Raw genomic sequence first — 24,176 nt, forward strand, 5'->3', positions numbered from 1 at the left:
AAATCAATGAAATTGAGAATAAAAAACAATACAAAAGATCAATGAAACAAAGAGTTGGATTTTGGAAAAGATAAACAAGATTGATAAACCCTTAGCCAAACTAACCAAAAGAGAGAGAAGACCCAAATTAACAAAATTAGAGATGAAAAAGGAAGTATCACCTGTACTACTAGAATCCAGAGGATCTTTAGAAGCTATTTTGAAAATTTATATTTCAATAAACTAGAAAATCTTGACAATATTGACAGATTCCTAAAGGCATATGACCTATATCCAACATGAACCATGAAGATATAGAAAACTTAAGCAGATCAATATCAAGTAATGAAATTGAAGCAACTATCAAAACCCTTCCAATTGAGAAAAGTCAAGGACTGGGTGGATTCTCAGATGAGTTTTACCAGGCCATTAAATAATTATTAACACCAATTATTAATTACTGGAGAAGGAGGATAGGAGGAAACACTGCCAAATTCATTCCATGAAGCCATTATCACCGTGATGCCAAAACCAGACAAAGACACATCAAGGAAAGAAAACTTCAGGTCAATATCCTTGAGGAACATAGATGCAAAAGTTATTAACAAAATATTGGCAAGCCACTTACAAAAACACCTTAAAAATGTAGTGTACCATGATCAAGTGGAGTTCATCCCAGGGATGCAAGGTTGGTTCAACATATGCAAATCAATAAATTTAATTCACCACATAGAGTTAAGAACAAGAATCATATGTTCATCTCAATAGATGCAAAAGAAGCATTTGACAAAGTCCAACATCCTTTCATATTTAAAACACTAGAGAAACTAGGGATAGAAGGAACTTATCTCAACATTGTAAAGGCTGTACATGATAAACCCAAGGCCAACATTATCCTGGAGAAAAACTGAAAACATTTCCTTTATAAACAGGAACAAGACAAGGGTGCCCACTTCACCATTACTATTCAACATAGTCTTTGAAACTGTAACCAGAACAATCAGGCAAAAGATGGAAATTAAAGGAATATAAATAGGAAAATAAGTCAAAATATCTCTGCTGATGGTATGATCTTTTATTTAGAAGACCCAAAAACCTCCATCAGAAGACTTCTAGAACTGATAAACAAATTTAGTAAAGTAGCATGATACAAGATCAACATGCATAAATTAATTGCTTTCTTATAATGAATTTGTTGAAAAAGAAATTAAGAAAACTAGGCCATTACAATAACCTGAAAAAAAAAAAAACTTGGGAATTAATCTAATGAGAAAAGCAAAGGACCTCAATAACAAAAACAATAGAACACTGAAGAAAGAAATTGAATAGGATCTTAGGAGATGGAAAAACCTCCCATGTTTTTAGATAGGCAGAACTAACAGTGTCAAAATGATCATATTACCAAAAGCATTATAGTCAATGCAATCCACATCAAAATACCAATGATATTGTTCACAGAAATAGCAAAAAACTGTTTCAAAATTTATTGAAAGAATAAAAGACCCAGAAGAGCAATGCCAGACCTCAAATTATACTACAGAGCTATGCTAACACCAATATTTGGTGCTATGGGCAACAAAACCGACACAGACCAATGAACTAGAATACACAGACCAATGGAATAGAAGACACAGAGACAGACCCACATAGATATAGTCATATGATACTCTACAATGATGCCAAAAATGTGTGTTGGAGAAAAGATAGCCTTTTTAAAGAAATGGTGCTAGGAAAACTGGTTATCCATTTGTAGAAGAAAAAAATGAACTCTCTCATTCTGCACAAAAGTCAACTCAAAGTGGATTAGAGACCTAGGAATTAGGTCATAAACTCAGCAACTACTAAAGGAAAACATAGAATCAAGACTCCAACATATTGGCACAGGCATTAACTTCCTTAACAAGACTCCTAAAGCACAAAAATAAAATCAAGAATCGATAAGTGGATTGGGGTTGCAGCTCAGTGGTACAGCACTTGCTTAGCATGCATGATGCACTGGGTTCAATCCTCAGTGATGCATATAAAAAAAAAAGGTCCAATGACAACTAAAAAATATTTAAAAAAAAGAATAAGTAGGATGGCATCAAATTTAAAAATCTCTGCAAAGCAAAAGGAAATGAGCATGAGGAGAGAGCTTACACATGAATCTTTACCACCTGTTCCTCTGATAGAGGATTAATATCTAGAATATATAAAGAACACAAAATATTTGACACCAAAAGAATGAATAACCGAATCAATAAATGGAAAAAAACAAACAAAAAAACCCAACAACTAATCAGACATTTCTCAAAAGAAGAAACACAGACAACAAACATATGAAAAAATGTTCTATCTGTAGCAATCAGGGAAATGCAAATTAAAACTATACTAAGATATCATTTCACTCTGATCAGAATGACAATTATCAGAATGGCAAATATCATTATTTGTATTCCTCATTGTGACCCCTCCCCTTCACCTCTTTCTCTTTCTCTCTCTGTTTTTCATGGCTGCCATGAGCTGAGCAGTTTTTCTGCACAACCACCCTTGCACCATGATGTTCTACCTCACCTTAGGCTGAGAGTAATGAAGTCAGTCAACCAGGGACTGAACCTCTGAAACCATGACCAAACTAAACTTTCTTCTTCTAAGTTGTTCTTGTCAGGTGTTTTGGAAAGCTGACTAATATAATTCCAACAGGACAGATAGCAACCTGGAACCCTGAGAGCAGGGCCACTTGAAGCCATGTCAGAACCATTGCCTAGAAGAGTTTTGAAGACAGAATTAGTACCTCAATGGGTTCTTGGTATAAGACTGTTTCTGCAGGGGATCTGGAATGTGGAACCTCTGTACCAATAAGTGTAGAAGGTGGGATCTCTTCCCTAGTGACTCTGGAAGGCAGGAACACTGCTCCAGTGGATCCTGGAGGTGATATTGCCACCCTAGTGGGTCCAGAATTCAGAACATGGAGCAAAAAAATATTATTATTTTTTTATTTTATTTTATTTTTTTGCAGTGCTGGGGATTGAACCCAGGGCCTTGTGCATGCAAGACAAGCACTCTACCAACTGAGCTATATCCCCAGCCCCAAAAGATTATTTTTGAGCCTTAAAATCTCATGGAGTTTGCCTTGCTAACTAAGTTTTCAGCTTATTTGGGACCTATTACCCATTCTTTCTTTCCTATTAATCCCTTTGTGGAGTGGGAATATTTATCCTATTTTTGTTCCAACATTGGAATTTTTTTTTTTTTCAATACTGGGGATTGAACCTAGGGTGCTTTATTATGGGCTTTATCTCTAGCTCTTTGAACTAATATTATTTTGAGCTGTCTCACTAAGTTACAGACTGGCTTCAAATTTGTGATCCTTCTGCCTCAGCCTCCCAAGTTGTTGGGTGTGTGCCACCACATCTGGCCCACTGTTGTATTTTGAAAGTATATAATGTGTTAGGTGTTATGGTTTGGATCTGGAATATTCCCCCCAAAGTGCATGTGTTAAAATCATGATCTCCAATGCAGCATGGTTCAGAGGTGGGGCTTTTAGATAATGGTTCAGGCTCTGACTTCATCAGTAGATAAATCCATTTTCTGTATATATCTTCTGATAGTTAAGTGAACTACTAGATGGTAACTGTAGGCATGTGAGGTGTGACTAGAGGAAGTAGGTCAGTGGGGGCATTGCCTTGGATACTATATCTGTCCCTGGTTTCTTCTCTCTCTGCTTTCAATTGCCTGAACTGAGAAGCTTTCCTTCACTATGCCCTTTCTCCATATTCTGCCTTACCTCAGGCCCAGAGCAATGGGGTTGGCTGATCACAGACTGAGATCTTTGAAACCATGAGCCCAAAACAAATTTTCCTTCTCTAGATTGTTCTTGCCATGTATTTTGGTCACAGTGATGAATATATATTAAAAAAAGAGAAAATTATCAAAAGTAAATATTGGCTCTTTGAAAAGTCTAACAAAATTGAGTGAAAAGTCAATTGACGAGAGGGTGAATAATTATTTACATGTTGGGGAAAATGAACTTGAGACCCAAATCTGCTACTAAATCTCAGATGTAAGTTTGAGAACTTCCTTTAACTTTCCTAGGTTCCAAGTTACTTATCTTTAAAGTTAAAGGAGTTGACTAGGATTCAATAAATTTATTTAAACAGATTTACTCTATGTAAGGTCTTCACATTAATATAATTCTTCTTGTACCAGATGCAAATTATTCTGTGTTTTGAACTGACCTAAACCAGTTGGCCATTATAAGTGGCAGATTCTTTCAGTAAATATTGGTACCTGTTATCTTTTAGATATGAGGTGTCCCACAAAAGTTCATTTGTTTGCAATGCAAGAATTTTCAGAGTAGAAATGATTAAATTATGAGGTCTAACCTAATAAGTGGATTAACCCACTAATATGGATTAACTGAGGGGTAACTATAGGCAGGTAGGGTGTGAATAGAGGAGAATAGACACTGGAGGCATGCCTTTAGGGTTTACATTTCATCCCTGGTGAGCAGAGTTCTCTCTGCTTCCTATGGCTATGTCCTGTTTTCCTCCACCATGCCTTTTGCCATGATGTTCTGCCTCACCTTGGGCCCACAGCTGTGGAATCAGCTGTCTATGAACTGAGACCTCTGAAATTATGAGCCCAAATAAATAGTACCTCTGAAAGCTAGAAGGGGTGGAGGTTATATTTGCCATAACCTTGCTACCTGGATATATTTTATGGTGAAAGCAAATTTCAGAATTAAATTCTGCCTCAGGTACAAATATTTATTGTCTGGCTACTACAAAAACAATTATATAGTATAACTTGCTCCTGTAAGCTCAGTGAAGTCATTCTCTGTAGACTTGGTTGCCCAAACAGCATTTGCATGAAATGTTCACTTGAAGGCCAATGCAAAAACATTGTGAGAGCAGATCAACTAGCCTTCCAGTTGAATGAAGTAACCAAATTCTTTGTTTTGATATAGGGGAGGGGGTCCTATGATTGAATGCACTTTTAATTCTGGTATCAACTCTGAAGGTGTTAAACTACTTGGTCTTGCCTGATTGCATACCCTGTTCATCGAAGGGCAGAATGTTTGTATGATATGCTAAGCCACACATCATGATGACCATACATTTCACCAGTGAGCTATATTTAATTTTATTGTATCAGCTATCTATTACCACAGCAATTATACATAATAAGCAATCAGAAAGTCTTAGAAGTATAAGAAAGATATTACTCATATGCCTGGGTTCATTGGAAGGCCCATTTGTGGCTCAGGTGACCTTGGCTGCATTTGCCTATAGGTTGGGTTTTAGCTTGCTGTTGGTTGGACTGTTGGGGTAGCTTAGCCCTCTGCTCCATGTACCTGTCATAGTATTTGTGTGTGTGTGTGTGTGTGTGTGTTGGGGATTGAACCCAGGGCCTTGTGCTTGCAAGGCAAGCACTCTACCAACTGAGCTATATCCCCTGCCCTTTTGTCATAGTATTTAGGGCATCTTCTCCTGGTGAAAACAAGAGCAAATGAAGGGTAAGGAAAGTTCAATCTGAGCTACCTCTTTCCAATCTTCTGATGATGTTATATCTGTTAACCTCCTATTGGTCAAAATAAATTACATGACTGTGTCAGAGTCAAGGGGTGGGGCAAACATACCCTCCACAGTGTGAAGGTACTAGTGCTCTCACTGTGTTATTCTTCCCTGAAATGTTGCCTGTTTCTGTTTTTCTGTTTTTGAAGTGGGCATAGAATCACACACACACACACACACACACAAAAAAAAAACCAACAAGATAAAAGCAGCGAAAACCATGTTGCTTTCATTAAGTTCTGAAGTTGTGAATTAATACTTGGCATGATTTCCTGTGTCAGAAAACAGCTGTAGCCTTTATTCTAGTCATTGGTGTCCATGCAGGAAACATTTACTTGCGATTATACATTCTAAGATCAGCTGTGTTAGTTCTGTTCAGGTCAGTGGTGTAGTTTAAATGGTACTTGATACTCTTTTACATGGCTTATGTTTTGATATGCTCCATCTTCAATTAGTTCTCCTGGGAATCTTCAGACGAGCCTGAAATTAATAACCCTTCACTAACCTGTGAGGTTGGAGAATGGAACTAGAAAAAGTTGAACATTGGATCATATAAATTAATTTTTGTATTGTCCACTTGGTGGTAGAATTGTTTTTAAAAAGCAATGTGGAGAGTAATAAGCCAAGAGAAATTGAATCTCATGAATTCTTAGCCATCAGAAAAATACAGTGTATGTTTTAAAGAGGTATTCCCCTAAGCAATGCTTCTTTTACTGAAGTATATGAGAGAATGTAATCCAAGGTTGGTATTTTATATAGTAGTGTTTTTTCCCCCCTTTCTAAGGAGGAGTGATATTTCCATTCATAATTTCTTCATAAATCAGATGAAGTTATTGATTTACTGGTTAGATTAGTGCTCAGAAATATAGATTTTTGAGGTTGTCTTAAGTTGGGTAACCTTAGTTTCATAAAATCCTCTTTTTTTATTTTTAAATTTAGAATAGTCTTTGTATGAAATAACTTTCCTTTCAAAATGTTGTCTAAGTTCTTCCTACTCAAGTGTGGTCTGCTGATCAGGACTACTGACATCACTTTGGAGCTTGTTAAAAAAAAATCTTGACTATTACCCCATCTACTAAATCAGACTATAGCTTAACAAGGGTGATTCCCCAGGTGATTTACATGGTGGTGAGATGAATGTTTCTTGTATATATAACTTGTACCTAGACATTTACTTCTGAAAACTTCTAAAATATACCCAGTGATCAGAGACATTATATGCCTTAACAATTAAACTTTTTTTTTTTTTTTTTTTAGTGCTGGGGATTGAACCCAGGGCCTTGTGCTTGCAAGGCAAGAACTCTACCAACCGAGCTATCTCCTCAGCCCTTTGCCTTAACAATTAAAAAAAATGATAGTTAACTATTAGTATGATTACAATCAGGAGGAAGGTTGTATATCCACCTGGGGTTCTTGCCAAAATCAAAGGGATGATTTCCTTTTCTAGGCTTAGTGATCTTGAAACATTTGTGCTTGCATGTCTTCTCCAAGCATTTGGAAATAAACAAGCAAGTAAGCAAACAGTAATATATTCCCCAGACATTTTTAACTTGACGTCCAAAATTTTTTTATCATAAATTTAAATAATTGTGAAAGATGCAATTCCTTACTATAAATATTAACATTTGTATGTTAATATAACATAGTTATATGTTAATATAATATTAATTATATTAATTATATTAATTATAATTAATATGTTAATTATATTAATTATATTAATATAACATAATTAAAGAGGGAAGTTGTGAAATCTACAGGGTAGACCATCCTGTGTTTTTATAATTCTTATTCATTCATTTATTTATTTATTTATATGTGGCGCTGAGAATTGAACCCCAGTGCCTCACACATGCCAGGCAAACAATCTACCACTGAGTTACAACGCCACCCCTATAATTCTTATTATAAGAAATAATTTGGTGAGGAGAAATTAAAGATGGCAGATTAGAGTCAGGCTTCACTTTCTAATCACTCTGTGCTCAGGATTCAAGGAACTTGTCTGAAATTCAGACAATCAGAGAATCATAGAGACTCAGGGACTTGAGTGCTTTCAGCAGAGTACATTGGTCTAAGCTGGTGGTGGCAGCAGCACAAGTTCACCACAGAAAGAGATGCAACACAAACAGGAGATAGAAACACAGTGGACAAATTTGACAAAGGACAATTTGTAAAATGTAAAAGTAGTCCGAATCAGAAGCTACACAGCTCTATGTTTCTCAGCTGGCAAGTGGAGAACTGAGGTGGAACCATTTTGAAGAGGCCACAGCTTGTGCTGTGGGAAACTGGGAGATAATAGCAAATATTGCCATAACTGTCCCAGCAAGCATGTATTATGTGGCTTAGAGGTCCATGGTGGGTCTGATTGACATGGGCAGAGAGGATCGTGCCTAGGGAAATTCACATTGGAGATACAGAGTGCAGTGTAGCTTGCTTTTCCTTTGAGTTTGGTGTCTCACAGGAGTAGCAGAAGAGGGTCCAGAAATGTAACAGATGGTATGATTTCACTCAGGGACCAAATCTTGGAAGGCCACATTCATGGATGGCCAATATTGTGAGACCTGTGCATGGTTTGTTACCCCACCCTATGAGTGGGATTCCTGGGATGTCCCAGAGAACCAGATGCCCAGCAGAGATTGGCATCTGCCCAGCCCTATGTTGTGTTGATATATTTCTCTGGAGCAGATACCACCTGACAAGTTTCTGAAGTTCTGATCAGAGCTAAACCGCAGCCACCAGAACTTCCCATTTAGAACTTATCTGTCCTGCCATGAGAATGTATTCATCTAGTCTATCATGACAGAACTCCAATTGATAGTTCTTCCCATGTGTCCTACCTTATACTCGTGAGAAGGGAAGCTGAAAGCTATTTCAGCTAGCTTCAGTTCTAGGCCCCTGCAGCTGGCATCTTGGTGAGCAACACAAAAAAAGGAGGGGGTTAACAAACCCTAGCTTTTGCTCTCTGTAGAGGATATGTAACTCAAGAAAAAACAGAAAGAAAAGAACAATATGGCATAGGTAGTGAACATCCATCCTTGTTGGTAATTTTGAATACCTCAGGGGAGATAAAACCCTCATTTCTTTTTTTTTATTATTATTTTTATTTAACTTTTAATTTTTTACAGACTGCATTTTGATTCATTGTACACAAATGGAGTACAACTTTTCATTTCTCTGGTTGTACATGATGTAGAGTCCACCATTTGTGTAATCATACATGTACATAGGGTAATGATGTCCATCTTATTCTACCATCTTTCCTTTTCCCCACCCATGCCCTCCCCTCATTTCCCTCTACACAATCCAGTGTTCCTTCTTCCCTTACCCCGTCCCACCCCCCATTATGTATCATCATACACTTACGAGAGAAAACATTTGGCCTTTGGTCTTGGGAGATTGGCTTATTTCACTTAGCATGATATTCTCCAACTCAATCTATTTACCTGCAAATGCCATAATTTTATTCCTCTTTATGAATGAGTAATATTCATTGTGTATACATACCACAATTTCTTTATCCATTTATCTACTGAAGGGCATCTAGGTTGGTTCCACAATCTAGCTATTGTAAATTGAGCTACTATAGACATCGATGTGGCTGTGTCACTGTAGTACACTGATTTTAAGTCCTTTGGGTATAAACCAATCAGTGGGATAGCTGAGTCAAATGGGTCCATTCCAAGTTTTCTGAGAACTCTCCATACTGCTTTCCAGAGTGGCCGCACCAATTTGTAATTCACCCGCAGTGTATGAGTGTACCTTTTTCCCCACATCCTTGCCAACACCTGTTGTTATTTGTATTCTTAGTAATTGCCATTCTGATGGGAGTGAAATGAAATCTTAGGGTAGTTTTGACTGGCATTTCTCTTATTGCTAGAGATGTTGAACATTTTTTCATATATTTGTTGAGCAATTTTATTTCTTCTTCTGTAAAATGTCTGCTCAGTTCCTTAGCCCATTTATTGATTGGGTTATTTTTTGGGGGGGGATGTTAAATTATTTGAGTTCTTTATATATCCCGGAGATTAGTACTCTATCTGAGGAACATGTGGTAAAGATTTTCTCCCAATCTGTAGTCTCTTTTCATGTTACTGATTGTTTCCTTAACTGAGAAGAAACTTTTTAGTTTTAATCCATTCCATTTATTGGTTCTTAATTTTACTTTGCACTTTGGGAAACTTGTTAAGGAAGTTTGGTCCTAAGCCGACATGATGAAGATTTGGGCCTACTTTTTCTTCTGTTTGGTGCAGGGTGTCAGGTCTAATTCCTAGATCCTTGATCCATTTTGAGTTGAGTTTTGTGCAGGGTGAGAGACAGGGGTTTAATTTCATTTTACTGCATATGGATTTCCAGTTTTCCCAGCACCATTTGTTGAACAGGCTATCTTTTCTCCATTGTATGTTTTTGGCACCTTTGTCTAGTATGAGATAACTGTATTTATGTGGGTTTGTCTCTGTGTCTTCTATTCTGTACCATTGGTACCTGTCTGTTTTGGTGTCAATACCACGCCATTTTTGTTACTATTGCTCTGTAGTGTAGTTTAAGGTCTGATATTGTGATATTTCCTGCTTCACTCTTCCTGCTCAGGATTTCTTTGGCTATCCTGGGTCTCTTATTCTTCCAAGTGAATTTCACGATTGCTTTCTCTATTTCTATGAAGAATGTCATTGGGATTTTAATTGGAATTGCATTGAATCTGCCTAGTGCTTTTGGTAGTATAGCCATTTTGACAAATTAATTCTGCCTATCTAAGAACATGGGAGATCTTTCCATCTTCTAAGGTCTTCTTTAATTTCTTTCTTTAGTGTTCTGTAGTTTTCTTTCTTTAGAGGTCTTTCACCTCTTTTGTTAGATTGATTCCCAAGTATTTAATTTTTTTGAGGCTATTGTGATTGGGGTAGTTTTCCTAATTTCTCTTTCAGAGGATTCATCACTTATGAATAGAAATGCATTAGATTTATGAGTGTTGATTTTGTATCCTTTGATGAATTCATTTATTAGTTCTAGAAGTTTTCTGGGGGAATTTTTGGATCTTCTAAATACAGAATCATGTCATTGGCAAATAGTGATGGTTTGATTTCTTCTTTTCCTATTTGTATGCCTTTAATTTCTTTGGTCTGTCTAATTTCTCTGGCTAGAATTTCAAGAACTGTGTTGAATAGAGGTGGTGAAAGAGGGCATGCCCCCTATCTTGTTCCAGTTTTTAGAGGAGATGCTTTCAGTTTTTCTCTATTTAGGATGATGTTGCCTTGGGCTTAGCATAAATAGCCTTTATAATATTGAGGTATGTTCCTAATATCCTTATTCTTTAGTGTTTTGAGCATGAAGGGATGCTGTATTTTATCAAATGCTTTTCTCGCATCTATTGAAATAATCATATGATTCTTAACTTGAAGTCTATTGATGTGATGAATTACATTTATTGATTTCCATACGTTGAACCAACCTCGCATCCCTGGGATGAACCCCACTTGATCATGGTGCACTATCTTTTTAATATGTTTTTGTATGCAATTTGCCAGAATTTTGTTGAGAATTTTTGCATCAATGTTCACCAGGGATATTGTTCTGAAGTTTTCTTTCCTTGATATGTCCGTCTGCTTTTGGTATCAGGGTGATACTAGCCTCATAGAATGAGTTTGGAAGGGTTCCCTCATTTTTATTTCATGGAATAATTTGAGGAGCATTGGTATTAATTCTTCCTTGAAGATCTGGTAGAACTTGGCTGCGAATCCATCTGATCCTGGGCTTTTTTCATTTGTAGGCTTTCAATAGTGTCTTCTATTTCATTGCTTGAAATTGATCTGTTTAAATTGTGTATGTCCTGATTCAGTGTGGGTGGACCATATGTCTCTAGAAATTTGTCGATGTCTTCAAGATTTTCTATTTTGTTGGAGTATAGATTTTCAAAATAGCTTCTAATTATGTTTTGTATTTTGATAGTGTCTGTCATGATATCTCCTTTTTCATTGTGATTTTAGTAATTTGAGTTTTCTCTCTCCTTCTCTTCATTAGTGTGACTAAGGGTTTATCAATTTTGTTTATTTTTTCAAAGAACCAACTCTTTTTGGTCAATTTTTTCGATTGTTTCTTTTGTTTCAATTTCATTGATTTCAGCTCTGATTTTAATCATTTCCTGTCTTCTGCTGCTTTTGGTGTTGATTTGTTCTTTTTCTGGGGCTTTGAGTTGTAATGTTAGTGCTTTGAGATGTAATGTTAGGTCATTTATTTGTTGCCTTTTTATTCTTTTAATGTATGAGCTCAATGCAATGAAATTTCCTCTTAGCACTGCCTTCATGGTGTCCAGAGATTTTGATATGTTGTCTTGGTGTTCACATTTACCTCTAAGTATTTTTTTATTTCCTCCCTGATTTCTTCTTTTATCCATTCATCATTCAGTAGCATGCTACTTAGTCTCCAGGTGTTGGAGTAGCTTCTATTTTTTATTTTATCCTTGATTTCTAGTTTCATTCTATTATGATCTGATAGAATGCAGGGTTGTTATTTTTATTTTTTTTTTGTATTTGCTGAGAGTTGCTTTGTGGTCTATTTTGGAGAATGATCCATGTGCTGCTGACAAAATAGTATATTTGCTCGTTGAAGGATGGAATATTCTATGTATGTCTTTTAAGTCTAAATTATTGATTGTATTATTGAGTTCTATGGTGTCTTTGCTCAGTTTTTGTTTGGAAATATATCCAGTGGTGAGAGAGATGTGTTAAAGTCACCCAGTATTATTGTGTTGTGGTGGTTTATTTGATTCCTGAAATTGAGAAGGGTTTGTTTGAAGTGCATAGATGCTCCATTGTTTGGGGCATATATATTTACGATAGTTATGTCTTGTTGGTGTGTGATTCCCTTAAGCAGTATGAAATGTCCTTCTTTATACCTTTTGACTAACTTTGGTTTGAAGTTCACTTTTTCTGATATGGGGATGGAGACCCCTGCTTGTTTCCACAATCTGTGTGAATGATGTTTTTTCCCATCCTTTCTCCTTCAGTCTGAGCATGTCTTTTCCTTTGAGATGAGTCTCTTTAAGGCAGCATTTTGTTGGGTCTTTTTTGTAAAATCCAATCGGCCAGTCTATATTTTTTGGTTAATGAGGGTAGGTCATTAAAATTCAGTGTTATTATTGAGATATGATTTGTATTCCCAGTCATTTTGGCTTATTTTTGGTTTTTAACTTGACTTGGTTTCTCCTTTGACTGGCTTTTCCTTTAATGTAGTTTCTCCCTTTGCTGATTTTTATTGTTTTTCATTTTCTCCTCATGGAATATTTTGCTGAGAATGTTCTATAGTGCAGGCTTTCTATTTGTAAATTCTTTAACTTTTGTTTATCATGGAAGGATTTTATATCATCATCAAATCCAAAGGTTAGTTTTGCTGGGAATAAGATTCTTGGTTGGCATCCATGTTCTTTCAGAGCTTGAAATATGTTGTTCCTGGCACTTCTAGCTTTTAGTGTATGGATTGAGAAAATGACTGATATTTGTATTGATTTCTCCCTATTTACAATCTGATGTTTTTCTCTCACAGCCTTTAAAATTCTCTTTTTTTGTGTGATGGGCATTTTCATTATAATGTGCCTTGCTGTGGATCTTTTGTAATTTTATACATTTGGTGTCCTATAAGCCTCTTGTATTTGATTTTCCATTTCATTCTTCAGGTTTGGAAAATTTCCTGATATTATTTCATTGAATACATAGTTCATTCCTTTGGTTTGTATCTCTATACCTTCCTCAATCCCAATAATTCTTGAATTTGGTCTTTTCCTGTTATCCCATAATTCTTGGAGGTTCCATTCATGATTTCTTACCATCTTCTCTGTTGGTCAACTTTATTTTCAAGATTAAATATTTTCTTCATTGTCTGAGATTCTGTCTTCCAAGCAATCTAGTGTGTTGGTGATGTTTTCTATTGAGTTTTTCCATTTGGTTTGTTATTTCCTTCATTTCAAGGATTTCTGTTTTGATTTTTTTTCAGAATTTCTATTTCTTTATTGAAATAATCCTTCGCTTCCTGCATTTGCTCTTAGTTTTATCTGTTTATTGAAGTGAAGTTTATTGGTTTGTTTGGGGTGCTTTCTTCCCTTGTTTTTTCATGTTGTTTATGTATCTTCCCTTCTAGCAGTGCAGATCTGAGGTATTATATTTTCCCCGCTATAGTTTTATAGTGCACCTGCAGGTTTTCAATACCTCACTTTTAAGGAGAGATTAATATTAACAGCACTCAATACAAACAATATGTCACCTTGAACCAAATAGCCCCTATTAAGATCTTAACTGTATTGTCATAATAAACAGAGATGATGAGTTTGATTATTATCTACAGCTTAAACAATAGGTTTCTAATGGTGGACAAAGAGGATGGGGGAGGGGTGTAGGATGTAATGTTAATGAGGTAAGAAGTGAGAATATAGAGGTACTAGATCATAGGAAGAGTGAAAGTGGACTCAAAGGAAGTTGTTAGCAGGAGAAAAGGAAGAAAGAGACTCTGAGGAAACAGATAAATAAGAGGAAAATAGAGTGAGAAAAATAAAAAATATAAAATTAAGATTAAAAAAAAAACCTACCACAAAACTGTAATATACTGTTTAGACCTCCCAGTCTTCAGTAGCCTGATGCATGAAAGGTACTTGATTTCAAAGATGATAGGGATGTGAGAGCAGGAAGTGAAAACAGAAATAGAAAAAATAAGTGGGGAAAAGAAAAAAGAAAGAAAAAAAAAGAGTCTTGAAGGAAAATTGAATAATTGTTTGTGTTAGAGTTCAATATCTTCTCTGCCTCTCTTCTCTTCTGATAGGCAGGGATGTCTGGAGTTTGCTGGATGATGAGAGTTACTAAGGTGGGAGGATTAGACTTGGAGGTGGGACTCCTGGGGGGAGGGTGTAGTAATCACCAGTCCCTCTGGAGGATGCACCCCAGGAATCTCCTTTGGGGTCCACTCGTGTGACACAGAAGCCTGTCTTAGCCACTTCCCTCACTTGTGGACCTCATAATTCTTGGTCTATAATTTAGTCTCTAGTCCTGATTGACTTTCCAATCAGGAATCTTTCTTCCTGGAAGTCCTGAGGGCTGAGATCTGGGACCTGTGTGTCTATCTCAGAGAGTTGTTCTGTATTGGGCAAATCAGGACCAGGCATTGAAAGGTGTGTGCCAGCCATGTAGCTGGACCAATTGGTGGCCAGGGGATGATCGGGAGACTGGGGATTTAGGAATCAGAGGGCCCTGTTGGTTGCCAAACAGGTGGGACAAGGTGCTTGGTGGAGTTGGGAACCAGGTTGATGTTGTGTTCCAGCAAGTGCTCCCAAGTTGTCTCTGGGATCCCTGGGTGCTGGGCTGGTTGGCTGGACAAGTTAGGATCAAGCTGCCCTCACACCCTCTTCCTACCTACTGACCCCTTGCAAGGCTGTCTCCTGCCTCTGCAGCCAGATGGTGGCTATTAGCCCAGCTAGCAGGGATACCTCAGATGCAACCAAACCTTCAGGGTCCTTGATGATGATCTTTTAGGACCTGGCTGATATCCTTGGATACAAGTGACCACATCCCAAGTTCATGGCTGCAAGGGCGGCTAATCTGTAGGTACCTTGATAATGAATTTCTAGTCTCCGGCAGGTGTCCCAGGATGGAGGCTGCCCCAACTAAAGATGGTGATGTTGGTGTTGGAAATAATCCAAGATGGAGGCAGAGGCGTCCCAAGGTGTGGCTAGAGCTATAGCACAGCAGCGTTTGCGTGGGGCTTGGGCTGGCTCTGGAGATCTGTGTAAACAATAGTTTAGAAATGTTAACATAACTCAATAAGTTAGTTGTGACCTGATGAGGGTGCTCTTATTCAACACATGGTTTAAAAATTGATGTTCAATCTAGCTGATTATGCCAAAAGTTTTTTACATAAATGAGTGTGTGAACATATTTATTTTGGATAAAATAAAATATTTCAGTTTAATCTCACCTTTAAAAGATATGTATAAGGAACTGGATTCTTATCTTTCCCCTTAATGTGAACAATAAAGGATATTCCAAAGATGGAATTGATTTAACTCTGCTCCTGGAGGGAGGCTGTGAGAATGAGAAGTGAGGCTGATTCATTCAGCACTGAGGAGATGGTCAGCAGCTGGCTTGACTTTAATTCCAACCCTCTTCCCCAAACCCACTCCTAGCAGTCTAGGCATCATATAAATGGGACTCCATTGTGCATATCCTCAATTCTGAGATTAGCTTGCTTAGATTTTTGACAAACACTAAGATTGTGAAATTTACGTTTGTCCTTGATTTTTTGATGAAAGAATTAACCTTAGGTTCTGCTTTTGTATGGTAGCTGCCCATTTATGGATTGATGTGGGTAATACCTTCCTGACTAGACTCCCTTTGCCCACCCACTACCATCATACACATGCTAATGTATTAATTTATTAAAGCCCATTTATTAAGTACCTTGGAATATTTGATTGCTTAAATCATGTAGAGGCAAATATCAGTGACTCTGCCACTTCCTAGCCTGAATATTGGCCAAGTTACCTAACTTCTTTAGGTTTTAATTTTCTCATTTACAGAGTGGGTTAATAATATTACCTACTTAAAGTATGGTTCTGACGATTTAAAGATTCCTTAGGATAACCACTTAGCCTATGGACTGATCATTCTCTCTAGAATGTCCTTTACAACTAAGGCTTTGACTTCATACTTGTGGACTTCAACCTTTAAAAATGTTTAATTTTACAAATCATTTTTATTTGATTTCTTAAATGACAAAACACCATTTATTATTACATACTTATTGTTGATAAATAATATGATAAATATTCAATAATATCAAATGTACTTGGTCATACTCTCCAACTTTAGGGTATAGAAATTTTTTTTGAGGGGAGGAGTGAGCAGGACTCATAAGAATAATCTTAGGAACAATAACTTGAGAGAGGGACCAAAGGAAAATTCCCATAACCCCCAAAACAGGCACTTAATGCTAAGAATTTAATGAGGAGAGGAAATTAGTGGTCATTTTGGAATATAGCATCCTGGACATGAGTGGCAGTAAAGGGAGCTTGCTACACTGGGGGTCCAGCAACTCTGTCCCTAAGCAGTCACACAGGAAAGATAACTCAGTGCTCAATATCTCCAGGTTGAGGGCTGGAGCAGCTCAAGCAAACTCAGATCAGCCCATGCATTGGTAGGAAGAAATGTAGGAATATGTACATAATGGTGCTGAAATGATGAAATCCAAGTGTTTAACCCTTTGCCTCAGTTTTTCACTTTGTCACACTTTATGTATATATATATATATATATATATATATTTTTTTTTTTTTTTTTTTTTTTTTTTTTTTTTGCAGTGCTGGGGATTGAACCCAGGGCCTTGTGCTTCCAAGGCAAGAACTCTACCAACTGAGCTATATCCCCAGCCCGCACTTTATGTATTTGAGATAATATAGATGCCTAGGATTTATCTAACTAAAACGAACTTATTTGGAGATCTCAAATGTTTTGATTTGGCCTACTTCTTATATCATTGGATTATTGAATCCTTACCAGAACACTTAAAGTGATATGATTAGTATGATATGATTTTTAATGCTGAAAAATAGGGCATTTTCCTAATATATATAAAACCTTCTTGTGAGCCCTTTTTTTAAACCGTTATTAAAATTTGCATTTAAACTTATCATTGTCTTCCTTCTCTGTTCTCAGCTTCTTATATACTACAGAGAAAAAATGCAGTAGAATTGGTGTGAACAAGACTTTACAAGAAAGGAGTATCTATTAGGATGCCTGTGGACTTAAGAAAAACTACCGAATGCTTGTGTTTCTGCATGTGTTTGGGAGCTAGACCAAGGACAGTTATGTAAAAGGAGGTATGTGTTCAGACTGAAATAATTAAACCTGAACTATCTGTCTTTTCTCAATGATGTTTTAATTCCAGAATCTAAGCAAAATATGAGTCCTTGATGGAGACTATAGTAGTTAGGTTGGCCTGAGCTATGCTGTGGAACAGATAAGCCTGAAAAATCTCAGTGACTTAACACAAGATTTATTTATTTTTCTCTTATATTCCAGTCTGATGTAGGTTGAATGGTTCTTCTGCCTGGCAATTCACCAAGTGGTCACTCAGGGATTAGTCTCAGGAAAAGGTTTTTCTCTTCTACATAGTTGGTATGATTTTTCATTTTCATATTTTTTTTGTAGTCAGAAACTTTAAATCTAATCTTATCTCATTTTTGATAGTTTCATATATCTTCTTGTGTTTCTGAAATCATTTTATGGTTTTGTTTTTGACTGACCTATTGTATTTTCTAAAAAAGTTTAAATTGCCACCTTCCCTTCTAGTTATAGCTGGTGTATTAATAAGTATATTTTTAGCTGCAACAGAAAAACCAAAAGGGTGTGGCTGGAGCAGCTAGGTCACCGGGGGTGTTTTAGTCAGCTCTTTCACTGATGTGACTAAATGATCTGACCAGCACGACTGTAGAGGAAGAGGACTTTATCTGAGGACTCACCATTTCAGAGGTCTTAGTCCACAGAAGACTGGCTCCATTCCTTGGGGCTCAAGGTAAGGCAAAACATTGTGGTAGGAGAGGGTGGCAGAGGGAAGGAGCTCACATAATGGTGAACAGGAAGCAGAAAATCCACTCACCAGATATATATATATATATATATATTTCATTGAGGTTAAACAAATTGTTTCAGGTCATACCACTAACAAGGGTGGAGCCACAATGCAAATGATACTGAATTTAAAAATTAATCAAATGATTATCACTTGATCATTGGCTTGAATGATTGAATGACTTGATCATTGCTCTACTGAGTTGGCTTCTCTTTCGTTTTTATTGATAAAAGCTTTTTTATGTTATGAATATAACCTTTTTCTATTTTACATGTTGCAAGTATTCTCCCTAATCTGTTACTTATCTTTAACTTATTTATTTGCTATTCTTTGGCATTCATTTCTTGTACACCTTAGAAAACCCCAGAGTGGTAGTTAAAAATATGACCCCAGATGTTGTTGTTTAAAAAATACTTGGGAAAAGAAAAACATAAAATGTTTGTATTTGAGAAAGGTAGTAATCATAATTTAGGTATTCAGAGGAACAGTGATGTGGGAAATATTGAATCTAAGTTAATCCAAATATGAAAAATGACCACAAGGGAATTAGTTGCTTTTTTACATTGAGGTACTTTAAAATTACAATTCCCCTTTAGGCATATTTATAATTGAAGCTGAAGGAGTTGAGGGTTTTCATATTTACTAGACTGGTGTTTGAGAAAATGAATTTTTAACTTCATCTGCAACAAATGAATCCTAATCAGTTAAGTGACTTTGGGCTAAGGAAACTATAGTGTCTTTCTTTTTTCTCATTTTGTTTCCGATTATTTGAAAAGTTCTTTCTGATCTCATGAAACTCTCCCAAGTTGCTGAACTGAGTCACATCTCACTTTCTGGGAAGCCTCTAAGCATTTTTGATCCCCTGAAGAGTTCTTCAGGGAGACTCTGGCAGACATTTTTCTTGCTGTTCAAGTTCTAGTTTGTTGGGTGTTCACTTTCTATCCTCTTCTCAGAAATGTGAACATGTCTCTAGCCTATGAGGTCCAATCAGAAGTGGTCTAAGCTTAGGCCAGGATTCCCAAACTTGAGCACATGCATCTGGAGGGCCTATTAAAACACAGATTGCTGATCCCCACCCCCAGAATATCTGATTCAATACATCTGGGGTGGGGCATTTTGATGACGTTTTGAGATAATACTTACACTGATGATCTATCTATTGACTGAACTTTGAAAATCACTGATCTAAATCAGTCATGATGATCCATATTCCTCCCCATGATTGGTTTAGGTATATGGACATGTAACCTACTGGCCAATGGGGCTTGAGGGAAGTCTTCTGTAGGGCTGCTGTAGAAGGGTCTTACTAGCAAAAACAAATGCATGAAGGGATATCGTCCTTTGTTGGATGTATTCCTGTCTTCTTGTTAACACCTGTAAGTTCTGTAGTTATCTTGTGAGCAGAAGATAAACATGTAGAAACATTAAGGATTACAGAGCAAGCAGAAGAATACGAAGGATCCTTGATGATGTCATTGTGCCACTAACTTGGAACCAACCTAATTAAGCCTGGGCTTCTTTTCAGAGGTATCATAAAATATTTTGTTGAGTTTTACAGATAGTTTGTAGTAAGTGTTGAATAACATAAATTTATGAAATCTAGAGAATAACAATATATGAATACCCATTCACACAAGGTTCAGGATAAGAACATAGTGTGACCATTACCCTAGGTCTCCCAAAGGCAATAATGAGTATTGAAGGTACCAAAGGTAATGAGAGTGCCTCTCTAACCCTCACCCCCAATTATCTTTCCTTCCCTCTGAATTTTGGGTACCTCATTCCCTATATTTTAGTTTTTAACCATGTGTTTGCATTCTTAAAAGTGTGTTAGTTTTGCCCAGTCTTCAGTTTTATAAAAATGAAATGAAATCGTATTGTATGTGTGCTTCATTAACTTCTTTTTCTTTTTCTTTCTTTCTTTCTTTTTTTTTTTTTTTTGTACTGGGGATCAAACCCAGGGCCTTGTGCTTACAAGGCAAGCACTCTAACAACTGAGCTATCTCCCCAGCCCTAACTTATTTTTCTTTAGCATTGTTTCTTATATCTATGTTTTTATCATTGTAATTTATTCATTTTCACTCTGTAGAGTATTCCAATATATGACTATTCTGATAACGGGAGTTTTTTGTTATAGAAACACTAAGAACTATCTTTCTTCTTTCTCTCTCTCTCCCCCCACCCCACCTCCCTTCTCTCTGTCTCTCTTCAGTTGTGTTGAGCCACAAATGGGTTATTAGGGGTATGGTGGTATTTGATTCCTCTGGCCCTTATGGCTGGGCCAGGTCTGGGCAGATAGAGCCTTGGAGCTTGTCACCCTCAGCCTAGTCAACTCCAGTTCAGAAAAAGGAAACCTATCTAAGAATTAAATTGCTGGGTTATATGAAGCTACTTTCTGACCCTGCTAGGTAAAGATGAATTGACTTACAATGGGGTTATATTTGTTTATATTTTCTCCACAGAAAGTAAGTGTTCTCTTGCTCCACATCCTGGAGAATCTTTGCTATCTTTTAACTTTTGACAGTTTAAAGTTGTGAAATATCTCACTGAGATTTTTAACTTGAATGTATTTGATTATTAATGATGGGATCATATTTTCATTTATTTATTGTTGTTAGGCTATCTTCTCTGTAGAGTACCTGTTTGATTTTTTAATTTATCTTTTAATTTTTTACAGATTGCATTTTGATTCATTGTACACAAATGGGGTACATCATTTCATTTCTATGGTTGTACACAATGTAGATTCATACCATTCATATAATCATACATTTACATAGGGTACATGTACGTGTCTCATTCCACCACTTTTTAATACCTCCCTCCCTCTCATTTCCTCCTATATAATCTAAAGTTCCCCCATTTGTAGATGTTCAGAGATGGGTTTGCTGAGGGTGAGGACGAATGATGCCTACTCTTCTTAGCCTTACCCAGCGCACTTACCCAGGCATCGGAGATGGAGCTCTGAAGGCACGGATCTAATTTTATTTAGGATTGCACAGGACACATATAGGCACATTATCCAATCAGGTTAACATGCTTGTTAAAGTATAACAGAGTCAGCCTATAGGTGAACTATATGTCGAGGGTCCAGGTAGTGTAAACAAACCAAGCATGCCTAAGCAATTCTGCCCAGCAGCAGGTCTGAGACAAAGTTCTGGGGGAATGGCAAGCTCCAGCACACAGCATGAGGCAAGGCAGCACAGGCGAGCTCAGATCACAGCTTTCTGTGATGCATGTCAGAACGAGGCCTCCCCTCAGTTCAAACTCAGCCTCAACAGCTACAAAGACCTTCATTCCATGGCGAGTCTTTACCATTACCTCAGTTTCTCTGTTCAGACTGTTTGGCTTACTTAGACCATGGTGTCAGTGACTGCTGTCAGATAAGCTTGAGGAATGTTCCCTACACCCATTCTTCTCTCCCTCCCCCCCCACCGCCATTATATATCATTCTCCACTTATCAAAGAATACATTTGGCCTTTGTTTTTTTGGGATTGCCTTGTTTCACTTAGCATGATATTCTCCAATTGCATCCATTTATTTGCAGATACCATAATATTATTATTCTTTATGGCTGAATAATATTCCATTGTATATATATACCAGAGTTTTTCTTTATCCATTCATCTGTCGAAAGGCATCTAGGTTGGTTCCACAATCTAGCTCTTGTAAACTGAGCTGCTATAAACATTGATGTGGCTGTGTTACTGTAGTATGCTGATTTTAAGTCCTTTGGGTATAAACCAAGAAGTACGATAACTGGGTCAAAAGGTGGGTCTATTCTAAGTTTTCTGAGGATTCTCCACACTGCTTTCCAGAGTGGCTGCACCAATTTACAACTCCACCAGCAATGTCAAATTGTGCCTTTTCCCCCACATCCACGCCAACATCTATTATTGTTTGTGTTCTTGATAATAACCATTCTAATTGAAGTAAGATGAAATCTTAGAGTTGTTTTAATTTGCATTTCTCTAATTACTAGAGATGTTGAACACTTTTTCATATATTTATTAATTGCCTGTATGTCTTCTGTAAAGTGTCTGTTCAGTTCCTTGGCCCATTTATTGATTGGATTCTTTGTATTTTTGGAGTAAAGTTTTGTAAGTTCTTTATAAATTTTGGAGATAAGTGCTCTATCTGAAATGCGTGTGGAAACGATTTTCTCCCACTCTATAGGCTCTCTCTTCACATTCTTGATTGTATCCTTTGCTGTGAAAAACCTCTTTAGTTTGAGTTCATCTCATTTATTGATTCTTGCTTTGATTTCTTGTGCTTTGGGAGTCTTGTTGAGGAAGTCTGATCCTAAGCCAACATGATGAAGATTCGAGCCTACTTTGTCTTCTATTAGGTGCAGGTTCTCTGGTCTAATTCCTAAGTCCTTGATCCATTTTGAGTTGAGTTTTGTGCAGGGTGAGAGACAGAGGTTTAATTAAATTTTACTGCATATGGATTTCCACTTTTGCCAGCACCATTTGTTGAACATGCTATCTTTTCTCCATTGTATGTTTTTGGCTCCTTTGTCTAGTATGAGGTGACTGTATTTATGTAGTTTTTTTCTCTGTGTCTTCTATTCTGTACCATTGGTCTGCCTGTCTATTTTGGTGCCAATACCATGCTGTTTTTGTTACTATTGCTCTGTAGTATAGTTTACTGTCTGGTATTGTGATACCTCCCGTTTCACTTTTTCTACTCAGGATTGTTTTGTCTATTCGAGGTCTCTTGTTCTTCCAGATGAATTTCATGATGCTTTCTCTATTTCTATGAAGAATGTCATTGGGATTTTAATTGGAATTGCATTGAATCTGTATAGCACTTTTGGTAGAATGGCCATTTTGACAATGTTAATTCTGCCTATCCAAGAACATGGGAGATCTTTTCATCTTCTAAGGTCTTCCTTAATTTCTTTCTTCATGTTCTGTAGTTTTCACTTGTAGAAGGTCTTTTACCTCTTTGGTTAGATTAATTCCCAAGTTTTTTTTTTTTTTTTTTTTTTGAGGCTACTGTGAATGGAGTGGTTTTCCTAATTTCTCTTTCAGAGGGTTCATCACTTATGAATAGAAATGCATTAGATTTACACATATTGATTTTATATCCTGGTACTTTGCTGAATTCATTTATTAGTTGTAGAAGTTTTCTAGTAGAGTTTTTTGGATCTTTTAAATATAGGATCATGTCATCAGCAAATAGTGACAGCTTAAGTTCTTCTTTTCCTATTTGTATCCCTTTAATTTCTTTGGTCTATCTAATTGCTCTGGCAAGTGTTTCAAGGATGATGTTGAATAGAAGTGGTGAAAGAGGGCATCCCTGTCTTGTTCCAGTTTTTAGAGGAAATGCTTTCAGTTTTTACCATTAAGAATGATGTTGGCTGTGGGCTTAGCATAGATAACCTTTACAATGTTGAGGTATGTTCCTACTATTCCTATTTTTTCTACTGTTTTAAGCATGAAGGGATACTGTATTTTATCAAGTGCTTTCTCAGCATCTATTGAAATAATCATGTGATTCTTAACTTTAAGACTATTGATGTGATGAATTACATTTATTGATTTCTGGATGTTGAACCAACCTTGCATCCCTGGAATGAACCCTACTTGATCATGGTGCACTATCTTTTTAGTATATTTTTGTAGGTAATTTGCCAGTATTTTGTTAAGGAATTTTGCATCTATGTTCATCAGGGATATTGGTCTAAAGTTTTCTTTCCTTAATGTGTCTTTGTCTGGTTTTGGTATCAAAGTGAACCAACTTTTTGCTTTGTCAATTTTTTGAATTGTTTCTCTTGTTTCAATTTCATTGATTTCAAGATCCAAGATGGCGGACTAGAGGGAGGCTGCGTTCCTTGTTGCTCCGTAACTCCGGTTTCAAGCAGAGGATATCTGTTTCTCAGTGAGGCAGTTTTTGCTGCTTATCGATCCCCTGGTGTTTACCCATTTGTCTGCTATGATGACCTGCAGTCTGCCAGCATATCAATGCCTTTTTTTGAGAGCAGATTGCTCACTGTCAGGCGTCTATCATCCGCCATTTGCCTGCCTCTCGCCT

Source organism: Sciurus carolinensis, chromosome 10 (genome assembly GCF_902686445.1).
Source record: "Sciurus carolinensis chromosome 10, mSciCar1.2, whole genome shotgun sequence".
NCBI lineage: Eukaryota > Metazoa > Chordata > Mammalia > Rodentia > Sciuridae > Sciurus > Sciurus carolinensis.